Below are 15,942 nucleotides of genomic sequence, written 5' to 3'. Positions count from 1 at the left end.
GGCAGGGATTAGAATCATCTTTTGGAAATACAGTTAGATCATAAAAATAAGACCTAGTATTCCATGGTACAGTAGGGAAATTATAGTTAACAATAATTTATTGTATTTTCAAAATGGCTAGAAGAATTGCAATGTCCCCAACACAAAAAAAGATGAATGTTTGAGGTGATAACCCAATTACTCTGATTTGACCATTACATTGTATACATATGTCAAAATATCACATGTACTTCCAAAATTTATGCAACTATTATGTATCAGTTTAAAAAGTTATAAAAAAACGATCTTTTGGATACCTAAGGCTCAGCACTGTTGACATTTGGGGATAGAACATTTTCTGTTTTGGGGGCTGTCCTGGGCATTGTAGGATATTTAACAACATCCATGTCCCCCATCTGCTAGATGCCAGGATTACTTTCCCTATACCCACCAACTGCGAAAACCAGAAATGTCTCTCTCCAGACATTGCCTGGGTTGAGAACGACTAACCTAGTGCTTTCCATCTCACACTTCTAAAAAGAGCACGGTTTGAGAGCGGCCTTCAGCCCCTACCTCTGGGTCACATCCAAGGCCCAGTCTACTGGTTTCCCTTTCTGCCTCTCCCAACTCCACTGTTCGCCAGGGCTGTGTCAATTACTTCATTCATTCATTCACTCATTTATTCAATGACTACTTATTAAGCATCTGTGTTGCACTAGGAGATAGAAATAAACCATGGAAACTCCTGCCCTCCTGGAGCCTATATTCCAGTGAATACATAAACAGCTTATAATCAACTCATACACTTGACCCCCTCCCCCCCAACCCGTGCACTCAAGCCTGACTCAAGCAAAAGTTACAGAAAGTACCTAATAGATGTCAGAGTTCATGTAGCTGTGCTAACTCATTTCATTCTCACAGCAACCATTGTTAGTTGCTTTTTTTTTTTTTTTTTTTTTTTTTTGAGACAGAGTCTCGCTGTTGCCCAGGCTGGAGAGCAATGGCACGATCTTGGCTTACTGAAACCTCTACCTCCTGGGTTCAAGTGATTCTCCAGCCTCAGCCTCCCGAGTAGCTGGGACTACAGGTGTGTGCCTCCATACCCAGCTAATTTTTGTATTTTTCGTAGAGGTGGGGTTCAATCATGTTGGCCATGCTGGTCTCCAACTCCTGACCTCAAGTGATCTACCTGCCTCAGCCTCCCGAAGTGCTAGGATTACAGGCATGGGCTACTATGCCCAGCTCTGTTATTTGCATTTTATAGGTGACCAGTACAAGACACCAAGAGGTTAAACAACCTGCTGGAGGTCACACAGCTGGGAAGCAGTGAAGTTGAGAGTTAAACCCACGCTGTTGGGCCCCAGACCCACGCACCTGACCACTGTACTCTCCTGCCTTTCCAAACCTGTGTCTTCATTCCACAGCCCCTTCCAACTGCTTTGGAAATTGTCCCACATCTGTCCCAGTGCCATTTCAGACTCATAGGTAAATCTAAACTTGCCATCTTTTCCCTCAAATAGCTGTCCACCTTATCTCTCCCAATGGAATCATCATTCTTCCTGTCCACCAGGCTCAAAAGCTTGGTGCCATCTAGAAATCATGACCTCCATTCTCCGTAACATCTCCACTCCCAGGTCCTGCTGGTTTTTAAGATAAATCTCTCGTCTTCATTTCAATGACCCAGCGAGGCAAGACTATTGTGTCTTCTCTTTGTAGATGAAGAAATGGAGGATGAAAGAGATCACATGACTTGCCCAAGATCACACAACTACTAAAGGTGAAAACTTACCCATGTCCTCTGATCACGAAATTTGAACAATGAACAAATTATTTCATCTAAAAAGTCTTGTCTCTGCACCTGCCTCAAGAGCTCCTAGAAGAAAAGGCCATGACAATGCTACATCTGCATCTCTTATGCAGAGTCTAGCATTTGTGTTGACTCAAAGAACCAAAGTCAAAGTTGGAAAGATGTAACCCAGACTCAGCATCCTAAGAGTTGATGCTCTGGAAGTCCACTAGGTGGCAATGTTTCCTCCACGTAGGAGGCCATCCCAAAGCCAAAGTGCAGGGTGCTACTGAGAGGCTAGGTTGAAAGTGACCACGGCATTTGGATTTGAAATGGTTTCCAATGAGACACACACTCATGCCATGTTCAGAATCTTGCTGGGCATGCAAACACTGATGAAATCCTGGGGACTGTTATTAGGCAGTGGTAGAGCATAGACAAGATTTGTGTTCTAGTCTAATCCTTGACATTCCTAACAAGGTGACCCTCGGGGAGTCTCAAGCTCTCTCAGCTTTTATTTTTATCATCTGCAAAGTAGGGATAAGAATATATGCTTGCTTTCGGCTGGGTACGGTGGCTCATGCCTGTAATCCCAGCAATTTGGGAGGCCAAGGCAGGCAGATCACTTGAGGTCAGGAGTATGAGACCAACCTGGCCAACATGGCGAAACCCCGTCTCTACTAAAAACACAAAAAATTAGCTGGGCATGGTGGCACACACCAGTAGTCCCAGCTACTCAGGAGGCTGAGACAGAAGAATCACTTGAATCTGGGAGGCAGAGGTTGCAGTGAGCCAAGATCACACCACTGCACTCCAGCCTGGTGACAGAGCGAGACTCCATCTCAAACAAACAAACAAACAAACATCAAAAATAAAAAAAACCCAAAACACAAAAATTAGCCAGGCGTGGTGGCAGGCGCCTATAGTCCCAGCTACTCAGAAGCAGGAGAATCACTTGAACCCGGGAGGTGGAGGCAGTATTGAGCTAAGATCACACCACTGCACTCCAGCCTGGGTAACAGAATGAGACTCCATCGCAAAATAATAAAATAAAATTAAATTAAAAATTAAAAAAAAATCTGCTTGCTTTCACTCATAGACAGGGCCATTATGAGGCTGGTGTTGAATACATGAGAAACCAGAGATGACTTTACAGATGTAGTTTATTATAATTATGGATGTTATGAAATTACCCATTAGTTCAACAATTTATTTTGTAGAAAAGCATTACCTAAAATCTTGCTATTCAAAGTGTGGTCCACAGACCAGCAGAACTGCCATCACCCCAGAATTGGTTAGAGCTATAGAATGAGTCTGCTGTGGACTGAACGTTTGTGCCCCGCCCCCTGCCTCCAGCCAGGATTTCTGTGTTGAATCCTGAATCCCCAGTGTGATGGTGTTTGAAGCTGGGGCCTTTGGGAGGTGATTAGGTCATGAGGGTGGGATCCTCAGAATGGGATTAGTTCCCTTATAAGAAGAGACATGAGAGAGATGATCTCTGTTCTCTGCCACATGAGGATACAGCAAGAGGGTGGCTGCCTACAAGCCAGGAAGCAGGCCCTCCCCAGATAGGCTGGCACCTTGATTTTGGACTTCCCAGCCTCCAGAACCATGAGAAATAAATGTTTCAGCCACACAGTCTGTGCTATCTGTTTTAGCAGCCCAAACTGGCTAAGGCAGTACCTCATCCTAGACCTTCTGAATTGTAACACTGTGCATTTTAACAAGATCTTGAAGTAATTTGTATGCACAGTAAAGTCTGATATTAGCTAGAAAATTATTAGTTTTAGCAAATTAATAAAAGAGCAAGAAAAACAAGCTCTGGCAGTAATACTGATTTCGTTCAAATTGGTGTCCCCCATAATATGAAAAGTGGCTGCTATGATGAGCCTGAATCTTGTTAAGCAAATTGTTTGCAAAGCTCAAAAAATGTGTCTGTATCCAAGTTAGGCCTTAGAGTGGATGACTTGAAGTTGAAACAAGACATTCCCATATTTCAATCAGTCAGGATAGAATAGGTTATGCTGCAGTAACAACCAACCTGGCATTTCAGAGGCTTTAAAAGCCCCAGGTACGTGTACATCACAGGTGAGTAGGGGAATTCTGCTCAGTCCCTCAGGGGTCCAGGCTAGTAGAGCAGCCACCACCCCAGATACTGCAGCGAAGAGAGCTCTTGGGTGGAGGGTCTTGCACTGGCAATTACGGTTCAGCTCGGATTTAACACACAGCACTTCTCCCACAACCCATTGGTCAAAATTAGTCCCTTGACCCTGTCTGCCCACAGCAGGGCAGGAAGCGCAATCTTATCCTGTGCTTAGAAGGTAAAGAGATAGAGTTATTCAGTGAATAGCACTAATAACTACCACAAAGGTTACCCCTGAGTTGGTTGGAGCAGCAGCTCCCAGAACTGGGTGTGCAGAAGAATTGACTAGGGCTAGCTTGTAAAATGTACAATTCCAGAGCCCTGACGCAGGGACTCTGAATCAGAATCAAGGAATCAAGTGCACCAGCTGGTTCTGATGCACTCTCTCCACAGACCAGGCTTTGGAAGTCCCTGGCTTTGAGTCCTCCTATCCCTTGACCCCATATTGAAGTTTCCTAGCACTGCCATAACAAATGACCCTAACCCTAGTGCTTTCAAACAGCAGATATGTTTTCTCTCCCAGCCTCTTTTGGCTGCCAGGGCCTTGGCACTCCTTGGTCTTGGAGCTGTACAACTCCACTTTCTGCCTGTCTTCACGTGGCCTTCTGCTCTGTGTGTCTGTGGCTTTCTTTTTCTGTGGGTTATAAGGGGCCATTGTCATTGGATTTAGGGCCCACCTGGGTAATCCAGGATGCTCTCATTTTATGACCTTAATTACATCTGCAAAGGCCCTTTTTCCAGATAAGGTCACATTGGGGGAACATACCTTTTGGGGGGCATCATTCAATCCACGACAAGCACTCACAGTCACAATGAACCCAGTCTTTGCCCCTTCTCTCTGGTCAGCAAGGAGCGGGCTTTGAGAGCCTCCCACCACAAGGGGTCAGGCAAGCCTCACGTTTCTGCGGCTCAGGGCCCTCGGCGCCCCGCGCTCCTTTCCGTGTTGGGAAATGCTCCATGCTCCACTGGCGAGGGTCAATGTGGGTGAGCTGCCAGCTGGGCTCCGGGACCCAACAGCCGACTTTCTCCTCATCTTCCCACAAGAAATAGAGACATTGCTTGCTAAGAGAGCACCTCCATTTGTACAGACGCTCCGAAATCATTGCAGGAACTTAGCTATCTCAGCAGCCTCAGACGCATCCGGGACCTGCGTGTTGATGGCCTCCCTGCCTCAGCTGTGAGGGCTGTATTCTTGAAAGCTCCCAAGGTTGGAGAATTCCAGGTGGATGGTCGTAAGACATTAGGAGGAAGATAGGTGTGAGCATTCAGGTAATCAGACGAACGCTTATTTTCATATTCTCTAAAAGATGATAGTAATGAACACACATTAAATAGAACACTTCAATGTCATTTGACACATCTTGAATAATAATAATGGCTCCTCAACAATTATTTTTCATTTAAGTAATTCCTGTGCTCTTCAGAAACATTTTAGCGCGTTCAATGAGAGTTTAGACATGGATCTTGCTTGGCTTTTGAGATTAGGCCTAGGAAGGGGGACAGTGTTTTCTGTGTGCGTTTTGCCATTCAGGACCAAAGTGCTTAAATTTTACAACAAGGAGTCCCCATGTCACCGTCCCTAGGTCATCACCTGGCACACCTGCGGTTTCTCTACACGGATGGTTGCTGAGAGGCATGTGGAGGTGCATCAGAGGGGACTCGAGTTTTTCTTGAGCAGATTCACAACAGAAGGGTGGGCTTGCTAGGAGCATGGACTGTCAGACCCTGGCCTTCCGGTCGCACGGGCCCCAGTGCTACAAGCCGTCAACTGTGTAGTCACCTCCTCAGAGACCCCAGCCTTAACAGCCACAGCCTGCATCTCCTTTTCATTGCACTCATTGTGAGGTCCCTCCGTGGCTAGATGGTTTCAGTATTTCCTTGGTTTCATGTTTGGCATTTTCCCTCCTGGGATGTTCCCGGGGGAACAGTGCCTTTTATATGCAACCCTCTGAGGGTGAAGCCTTGCCCACCCTCCTCTCTGCAGCTTCCCTGGTGCTTTGCAATGTCTGGCACTGAGTAGGTCTTTGATAAATGTTCTTAGGAAAAATGAGTGTCTGCTTGGTTATGCCTGGAGCTGACCTTCAGGGAGACCTGCTTCTGTTTGTGCAGAAACGTCTCCCTCTGGGAAAAGGAAATCTTCTGTTTATTACTGTGAAATTTTCTTTTTGACCTGGGGACTTTTCAGTGTCTTCAATATGCAGGATGTGAATTACAATGGCCAAGAGGGGAATTTAGTGTGGAATATCAACCTTCTGTCTTCTCAGCTTGGAGCTGTTTTCCCAGAGAAGGCCCAAGGCAGGCCCAGGTTCCATCCCCCTGTCTGGTCGTACTGGCCAGCGAGGGCTCCCCACTGGCTGGAGGACCCTTGTCTCTGCGCCGCCAAAGAGAAGTGGCATGAATTCTGGCAGAGCCCTGAACTCTGTGTTGCAATGGCCATCTCCAAGCTGTGTCACTGTGAACAAGTCACCTGGGCTCTTTGGGCCTGGGTTTCCTCACTTACTTCATTTAATCAATACATGTTTATTGAGTGCCTGTTATGTGCTTGACACGCCGCTAGGAACTGGGGCTAAAATGGTGAGCAATGAAGACAGTCCTGCCTTCCTGAAGCTCTCAGTGTGGTCAGGAAGAAAGATGCTTCCAAACAGCCCAGGTACCCGTCTAAAGATGCAACCATGACGAACTCTATGGAGAAGTCACAAATGGCATCTGAGATCCTGGGATGGGAAGAGTTGACCTAATGAGGGTGGTGAGCCATGTCAGGGAAGGTTGCTGGAGCTGGAATCCGAAGGCAGGGAAGAGCCACCCATGCACAGGAAACTGCACAGGAACCTCGTGGGCTCAGGCAGGATGGTGGGCGTGACTGTGGCAAAAGGATGCCAGTGGGTCTGGGGCAGAGACATCGAGGAGATGGAGAGCACCAGAAGCCAGAGAGGAGGGGAGGAGAAGGCCAAGGAGGACCTTGTGGGCCATGTTAGGGGGATTAGGCTTTATCCTGAATCTGTGGAAAGCCATTAATGTGTCTGATGTCTGTGAGTGCAGGGGTGAGTGGCACAAAGCTGACACATGACTAGATTTGCATTTTGAGAAAGCACCGCACTGGGCAATGGACTGAAGATGAACCAGAGTAGGCAGCAGTAGGTCAGACAGGAGGCTAGTGCCATCATTCAGACAGGAGACGGTGGTCATGAAGAGTCAGTCCTCGAATCTTTATTGAGCATCTACTACGTGCCAGGTATATATATATATATATATTTTTTTTTTTGTGAACAGGATAAGCAAAGGTCCTGGGGGAGCTTACATTTTAGTGAGAAGGGAGATAGACAGTAAATACAATGAATAAGTAAATATGTTGCAAAGTATTATGTGCAATGGAAAAAGAAAAAGAAATTGAACAGGGTAAACAAGATCAGGAATGCGGATGGCTTGATGGCAGAGATCCTTAGGAGATAAAAATGGCGGTGCTCTATGACGAAGTATCGGGTTGGCGGGATTAAGTGAGAGGTGTCAAGGCCAGTTCCTAGGTTTTTGGTTTGTGCCATTGAGGAATGGTTTAAAAAGAGTTGGCCAGGTGTGGTGGCTCATGCCTATAATCCTAGCACCTTGGGAGGTCGAGGCGGGTAGTATCCTGAGGTCAGGAGTTTGAGACCAGCCTGGCCAACATGGTGAAACCCCGTCTCTACTAAAAATACAAAAAAATTTAGCCAGACATGATGGTGGGCATCTGTAATCCCAGCTACTCAGGAGGCTGAGGCATGAGAATCACTTGAACCCGGGAGGCAGGGGTTGTGGTGAGCCGAGATCAAGCCACTGCATTCCAGCCTGGATAACAAGAACGAAACTCTGTCAAAAAAAAAAAAAAAAAAAAAAAAAAAGAAAGGAAGGAAGGAAGGAAGGAAGGAAGGAAGGAGGGAAGGAAGGACGTATTAGACCAAACATTACTCTTCTTTCTGATTCTGTAGTCCCACGGGCTCTGAGACAGTGACCCCATCACCTCAGCTGTTGCAGATGGGCCTGTAATCTTATCTCTACAACCCCAGAGGACTTCCTGCTTTGGAAGCCCCTGTCCTGGATTTGTCACATAAGGATGCGGGTGCTGTTGTTCTCTGCGTGTGGCAGGTCCACTCTGTGGTCCACTGAGGTTCCTGCTGTATCTCCATCAAACTCTCTCCCTGGGGTTGGTCGCATTTGCCCCGGGAGAGTACTTATTGATTAGGGCTCAATTAACATTTAGTATTTGTGCTACTCACTGCTGCCAGCATCTTCCGTGTAGCCCAGCCCTTGCCACATCCTCCAGCCTACTGGGTGTCATCCGACTCCTGAATCAACTCCGCCTTGACCCTCCTGGCTGGTGATCAGAGAATAAGATGCTGTGGGGTAGGTTTCTTGAGTTGGGCTGGGAGGAGGGAGCAGGAGCTTTAGTAGCTGAACTCCAAGATCTGCCTATTTCCAGGGTCCTGGGCCACTTGGTAGGACTTCCCACAGCTGGCGATTTCCAGTAGAATCCCAGTGACAAGAGAGATGGGGTTGGCTGACCCTGGGACTTGAGTCTGAGTAGTCCCTGCTGTCCCCTCACTATAGAAAGGCTGAGGCTTCCTGTCAGACTCCACCTTGGCAAATGCCTGGTGCGGACAAAGAGAGATGACAGAATAAAACCATAATTAACATGTATTAAATGCTTCCTATGTGCTGAAGAGCTTTCCATGGATTACTTCATTTAAACCTCAGTAACTCTGTGAGGTAAGTGCTATTAGCATCGTTTTTCTCATTTTAGAGGTGACGTAATCAGGGCTTGTATAAGCTGCCCAAGGTCACAGAGCTAGCAAAGTACAGAGCTGGATTCACACCCAGGCCAGCTCTGCTCTGAACCACTGTGCTTTAGCAACTGATGGCTCAGCCTGGAGGTTACCCGACAGGGGATCCCAGTGTTTGGACTCAGTCCTGACTTTGCATTGCTTTATGCAGCAATTTGGAGCAAGTCCATCTGTTCATTCATTGATTCACCAAATATTGATCTAAGGCCTTCTATGCAAGGGCTGGGGGCAGTGAAATGATGTCATCTTGGAAGAGCTCCCAGTCTGGCTACTGAGACAGACACACAAGCACATCATCAGGGTTGTAGAGGGACAGGTGCTTTATGGAGCAGGAGAGGAGAAGGTGACAATGCTTGTCTGGTATGGGAGTGGGAGGTCTGGGAAGAGGACATGGCCTTTGCAGAAGAGAAAGGCATTTTCCAAGGCTTTCCAGGCAGACAGAACTGGGAGCACAGGGGCAGGAAGTCATGCGCTTACCCATAGTGTTTCAGTAACTTCAGGCTGGCTCTGCGATTACAGCAGAATTTCACGAAGTGTGGACCTTGGGCCACCTACATTAGAGCCATTTGGGATGTGGGAACATTGCAGGCTCCACCCCAGACCCACCGAATCAGAATCTCTAGCCATTGGGGCCCAGAAATCTGCATTTCCTCAGTCCCTTCAGGGGATGCTAACGTGTAGGGAAGTTTGGGGCATGCAAGAAGAAGCAGGACAGCAGCCAGTTCTGGGTTCCTAAGAGAGTCGGCAAGCTTTTGCCGGACAGGACCAGGCAGTAAAGATTTTAGGCTTTGTGTACAAACAGGAAAATTGAGGATACATGTAGGTACTTATATAACCATGCAAAACATAACCACTTACAAAAACAGGTGAGTGGGGGCTGGACTTGGCCCATTTTAGTTTGACCTTAGCCTGCCCGCTCATGGTTTAGAAAGTTAACCACGTCGACTGGTGTGGGTGCAAGTGAAGACAGGGAAATGAATGTCACACCCAGGGGAGCAAAGGAAAGGTCTCAAGGGCCGTAGATCCCTAAGAGGGGCAGAGAAGGCTGAGAAATATGTCAGTGGAAGGAAGGACGGTGCTGGTCAAGAGCTTGGCAGGAAGGGTGAGGGCACAGGAAGAAGCAACTTTTGGCTTAAGCACTTGAGTGGGTGGGGATATCACTAGCTTACTATAGTAGCCTATGTAATAATTTATAAATAAGCTATGTAATAACCCATATATAAACATGGCCAAGTGCTGAGCAGAGGCCCCATGGGTTGAGAACTGGAAGGAGGTCATTGTATTTGGCTCTATGAGGTAATTAATGACCTTTGTGGGAATAGTTTTTGGAAAGAAGTGAGAGCCAGATGTCAGTGGGTTCAAGAGGAACAGGCAGAGAGGAAATGGAATGGGTCAACCCAATGGGTCTCCCAAGTTCTGACCTGGTGAGTCCAGCTCCCGATTCCTTTGGCAGATAGTCACATGAGCCAAGAGAAACCACACGATGTGGTCAGTGCTCTATTAAAGGCAGTCACAAAGAAGTCCAATGAGATAAATTACAGAACTCTGGATACTACTGTAAAATGCCACCGCCTTTAATCCTGAGCTCACAAGCAACCATGGTGAAAAGGAAAACATGTAGTTCCTCTTGTCCAATATGTTATTCCTAAACTTCTGTCATTCTTGAACAACTGTCACATTTTTTTGCCTTTCCTGTGGTTCTAGCAAAATTGTTACTTGCTTGACATTTTTTCAAATCAATACAATTATTTCATTTAATTAAAAAATCTTAAAAACTTGATATTTTTGTAAATGGAAAACCACCATCACTAACCACAAATAGAGGGTAATGACACAGATAAGTACATATCATTAAAATTAAGAATTCTTGTCTGTTAATATCACTAAAATAATCTAAAATTAGTCTGTATGCTACTTACAATATGCCAGTTACATAGTGGGATAATAAAATAACGCATATAAGTTCAATTGAAGACCATCTTATTTCCTGGCATAAAATTCAAGGAAACATTTATTGCAAAAGACACAGAAATTCCAATCAAATAGATGTTTCTTATGAACCCCTATAAAAACTAAGGGCATAACATTTAATCTTAACACACTGAATACTTTTCTGTGGGCAGCTAAGAGAACAGCAGACAAGTACGTTTCTTCTGATGATCTAACCCAGGAGTCTGCAAACTTTTTCTGCTAAAGGGCCAGATATTAAGTAATTTATCCTTTGCAGGCTATATGGTCTTAGTTGCAACAACTCTATTCTGACTTTATATCGGGAAAGCAGCCATAGGCAATACATAAACAAACGGGTAGGGCTTTCTTTTTTTCTGAGATGGAGTCTTGCTCTTGTCATCCAGGCTGGAGTGCAGTGGTATGATCTCGGCTCACGGCAACCTCCGTCTCCTGGGTTCAAATGATTCTCCTGCCTCAGCCTCCCAAGTAGCTAGGAATACAGATGCCTGCCACCACACCTGGCTAATTTTTGTATTTTTAGTAGAGACAGGGTTTCACCATGTTGACCAGGTTGGTCTTGAACTCCTGACCTCAGATGATCCACCCATCTCTGCCTCCCAAAGTGCTGAGATTACAGGCGTGAGCCACCACGCCCGACCTGTGTTTCAATAAAAATTTATGAACAATGACATTTGAATTTCATATAATTTTCACAGTAAAAATACTCTTTTTTGATATTTTCAACCATTTAATAATGTAAAAACCAGCTTTAGCTTGTGGACTGTGCACGAACAAGTAGTGGGCTGCCTTTGGCCCCTGGGCCAGACTTTACTGAATCCTTAGTCGGGACTCAGAGAAGCTAGTGGAATGGAGAATGAATGTGTTCTTAACACTGTTCTCCTCTCTCCATCCCCAGTGCTGAAGGGCTTATACAGACTGGTGGCAGGGCCGCATAAGCGATTGGCAGCGGAGTTAGGACTAGAACTCAGAATTTTCTTTTTTGGATTCTGTGATCTTCCCCGTCTAGATGCTGTCTCCCAGGTAGAGGAAGCCTTTACTCTGTGCCTGGCTGATGTAGATAGAACCTCACTTAATCTCTTTGTAAATAGAACCTCACTTAATCTCCTGGCATCCTTTGTGTGGCATATGATCCCATTTTGCAGATGAAGAAACAGAGGTTTAAAGAGGTTAGGAATCAAAAAATTGCTAAGTCCTGGAGCCAGAATTTATACCCAGGTCTGTCTGATTGCAGAGACTTACTGTCTGCATTATAATTGCATAGTCCTTTCGTATTTCTTTGGGCACTTGGTCACAATTGAACAATGACTGCTAAGGAATTGCCTTGACCAGGCGTGGTGGCTCATGCCTGTAATCTCAGCACTTCGAGAGGCTGAGGCAGGAAGATTGCTTGAGCCCAGGAGTTTGAGACCAGCCTGGGCAACATAGCGAGACTCCTGTCTCTCTCCACACACACACACATAAAATTAGCTGAGTGTGGTGGCGTGCGTCTGTGGTCCCAACTACCCAGGAGGCTGAAGTGGGAGGATCTCTGGAGCCCGGAGTGGTGAACCACTGCACTCCAGTCTGGGTGACAGAACAAGACCCTGTCTCAAAAAAAAAAAAAAAAAAAAAGAATTGCCTAGACTTTGATAATGACTCTTTTGCCAGTCTCCTTTCTCTCACCCACCTAAGCTCATCCCTGACAAGACTGCTCTTTATAAGGGACTGGCTTGTGGGGTAAGAAAGCATAGCCCCTACTTTTCAGAAGCAGACGGGCTCTGTGAAAGATGAGGAGAGGGCAGGGAACACAAGAGAAGAAAGGCCCCGCTTTTTTCTCCCTCTAGATTCCTTTTTTTTTTCCTTTTTGAGATGGAGTCTCGCTCTGTTGCCCAGGCTGGAGTGCAGAGGCGCAATCTCGGCTCACTACAGCCTCTGCCTCCCATGTTCAAGCAATTCTCTGCCTCAGCTTCCTGAGTAGCTGGGGTTACAGGCACCCGCTGCCACGCCTGGCTAATTTTTGTATTTTTAGTAGAGATGGGGTTTGACCATCTTAGCCAGGCTGGTCTTGAACTCCTGACCTCATGATCCACCTGCCTCGACCTCCCAAAGTGCTGGGATTACAGGCGTGAGCCACAGCACCTGGCCTGGATTTCTTTTTAAAAAAATGATTTTACTGAGGTATAATTGACATACAAAGATGACACATTTAAAATGTATAATTTGACCAGTCTTGACATTTAAACACCCATGGAACCATCACCACAATCTAGATAATAAACATATGCATTGTCACCCCCAGTGCCCCTTTGTAATGACTCCTTCTCACCCCCTCCCCTCCTCACTCCATCTCCTGGTAACTATTCATCTGCTTCTCATCACTGAAGACTAGTTTGCATTTTCCAGAATTTTTAAATAATTGAAATCTTATAGTACATATTCTTTTTTGTCTTATCCTTTCATCCAGCGTAATTATTTTGTGATTCATCTCGGTATGCATCAATAACCAATTCCTTTTCATTGCTGTGTAGTATTCCACTATATGGATATACCAAATGTTTATCCATTCACCTGTTGATGACATTTGGGGTTTTTCCAGTTCTTGGTTATTACAAATAAAATGTCTATGAGCATTCACATATAAATTTTTGAAAGAACATATTTTTATTTCTTTTGTGCAAATATCTAGGAGTAGAATGGCTGTATCAGATATTAAGTATATTCTTTTTGTTTTTTACTTTAGAAATTGCCAAACTGTTTTTCAAACTGGTTCTACCATTATACATGCCCACCATCAGTGTGTGAGAGTTCCAGTTGCTCCACATTTTTGCCAACATTTGATATGGTCAGCCCTTCACATTTAGATATTCTAATAAATATGTGGCTTTAACTTGCATTTTCTGATGACTGATAATGTTAAGAATCTTTTCGTGTGTTTATTTGCCATTCGTGTATCTTCTTTGCTGTTCAAATCTTTTGCCCATTTGAAAAATTGTGTTCTTTGTTTTCTTTTTATTGAATTTTGAAAGGTCTTTGTTCTAGATATGTATCCTTTTTTTAAAATCTGTGGTTTGCTTTTCAATTATCTTAAGTCTTATGATCACACAAAATTTTGAAATTTGTGTATATCTCCTCTACTTTAATCCTTTTAAGTTGGCAAAAGCACCATTCCCAATCACAAATACACAGCAGTTCTACAGTTTTATATTTCTGAATGACCGTTTAAAGACAATCATGGCTGGGTGCGGTGGCTCACGCCTATAATCCCAGCATTTTGGGAGGCCAAGGCGGGTGGATTACCTAAGGTTGGGAGTTCAAGACCAGCCTGACCAACCTGGGGAAACCCCATCTCTACTAAAAATACAAAATTAGCTTGACGTGATGGCACATGCCTGTAATCCCAGCTACTCAGGAGTCTGAGTCAGGAGAATAGTTTGAATCCGGGAGGTGGAGGTTGTGGTGAGCCGAGGTTGTGCCATTGCACTCCAGCCTGGGCAACAAGAGCAAAACTCTGTCTCAAAAACAAAAACAAAAACAAACAAAACCCCCGACAATCCTAAATTATAACTTAGTTTGACTTAGATTATAAAAAATTAAAGAGTGAAGTTTAACTTGCTACTAGTTTAAAAGCATGTGACCTTATAGAGCATCTATAAAATGTGAGAAGTGTTAAATAATCTTTGATATTACACATAAACCACACTAAAATGCCTTTCAATAAATAAAAAGAACCATTTTAAATACAGAGAATTCTAATTAGATTGGCATAGTTAAGGCAAAAAATATAAAGTAGACATTGCTACCTTATTTATCTTCAACCCTTGCCTTTAAGAGGCAAATGAATACAAAACACAGGTGAATCTTGCTTGGTTCTGAGACAGTGAAGGAATTTCCCCAGTATTTAAATATATTCACATAACCAGTTATACAAATCTAAATATAAAACCAATCTCCAGTAAGTTTTAAGATGACACCATCTTTGTGAAAAGTTGAACACTGCTAATGAAGTCTAATCACACTTTTAAAAGGGGTAAACAGTGATAGCATTTACTGAATTGGAATTACTATTAAAATTCAAAAACTGAACATATTCATTTAACCACAAGTCAGTCTTAGTTTTAAATCAGGACTGCCCAACAAAATATTCTGTCAGTTATTCATGATCTGAATTCTGGTGTATGAGATCTATTAAAGTATGGTACACATAAAAAAGTCATGAAACATTTCTGTTTTGTAATTAATAAGGCAGTGACTGATTATTACTCATTGGTAGCCTTTTTGAGATAAGCTATCAAGTCTGCCCTTTCTGTCTTCTTCTTAATGCCGGCAAAGATCACTTTGTAAAGATGGAGTCTCCAAATACTCCATCGGGGTCTCCTCTCCCCACGTAGTGCCTTTGTTCTTATTGGCGTCTGTGTAAGAGAATACAACAGCCTGACCTGTCTTCTGCCTGAAGAGACCATGCAGATTAGGCCCAGTCTTGTGCTGGCCTCACTTTTCCATGGTGTGACACTGGGCACACTTATGAACAAAAATCTTGCCTTTCTCAACATCACTCATATTTAATTCTCTTTTTCTTTGCTGGGGCAATGGAAGGTTCCCGTTCTGAAGCCAGATGTCCCACTCTCTAGATACATATCTTTGATCAGATACATGATCACAAATATTTTTTCCCAGCATGTGGCTTGCCTTTTCATTCTCTTAAAAGACTTTCAAAGACCAGAAGGTTTTTAAAATTTTTTAATATTTTTAATTTTTTTAATTTGAGACGTAGTCTCACTCTGTCACCCAGGCTGGAGTGCAGTGGCACAATCTCTGCTCACTGCAAGCTCCGCCTCCCAGGTTCATGCCATTCTCCTGTCTCAGCCTCCCGAGTAGCTGGGATCACACGTGCCTGCCACCACTCCCGGCTAATTTTTTGTGTTTTTTAGTAGAGACAGGGTTTCACCGTGTTAGCCAGGATGGTCTCGATCTCCTGACCTTGTGATCTGCCTGCCTCGGCCCCTCCCAAAGTGCTGGGATTATAGGTGTAAGGCACGGTGCCTGGCCCAGAAGTTTTAAATTTTGACAAATTCCAACATCATCTTTTATGGATTGTGCTTTTAATGTCTTATCTAAAAAATCTTTGCCTAACCCAAGATCACAAAAGCTTTTCACTTACGTGTTCTTTTAAAGTTTTATAGATTTAGGTTTAACATTTCATTCTATGATCCATTTTGAGTTTGTTTTTGTATATGGTGTAAGGTATATGTCAGACTTCAACTTTTTCCATATGA

The 15,942-nt window shown here is 44.3% G+C and overlaps 1 pseudogene; it reads right to left on the bottom strand.

Annotated features, from left to right (window-relative positions):
* Positions 1-14,925: 14,925 nt before the first annotated feature.
* Positions 14,926-15,226, bottom strand: LOC115897709 (annotated as a pseudogene).
* Positions 15,227-15,942: the final 716 nt, after the last annotated feature.

The sequence above is a fragment of the Rhinopithecus roxellana genome, chromosome 5, assembly GCF_007565055.1.
Source record: "Rhinopithecus roxellana isolate Shanxi Qingling chromosome 5, ASM756505v1, whole genome shotgun sequence".
Classification (NCBI taxonomy): domain Eukaryota; kingdom Metazoa; phylum Chordata; class Mammalia; order Primates; family Cercopithecidae; genus Rhinopithecus; species Rhinopithecus roxellana.
The sequence above is the reverse complement of the archived record's forward strand: the minus strand, read 5'-3'. Positions and strand labels throughout refer to the sequence as shown.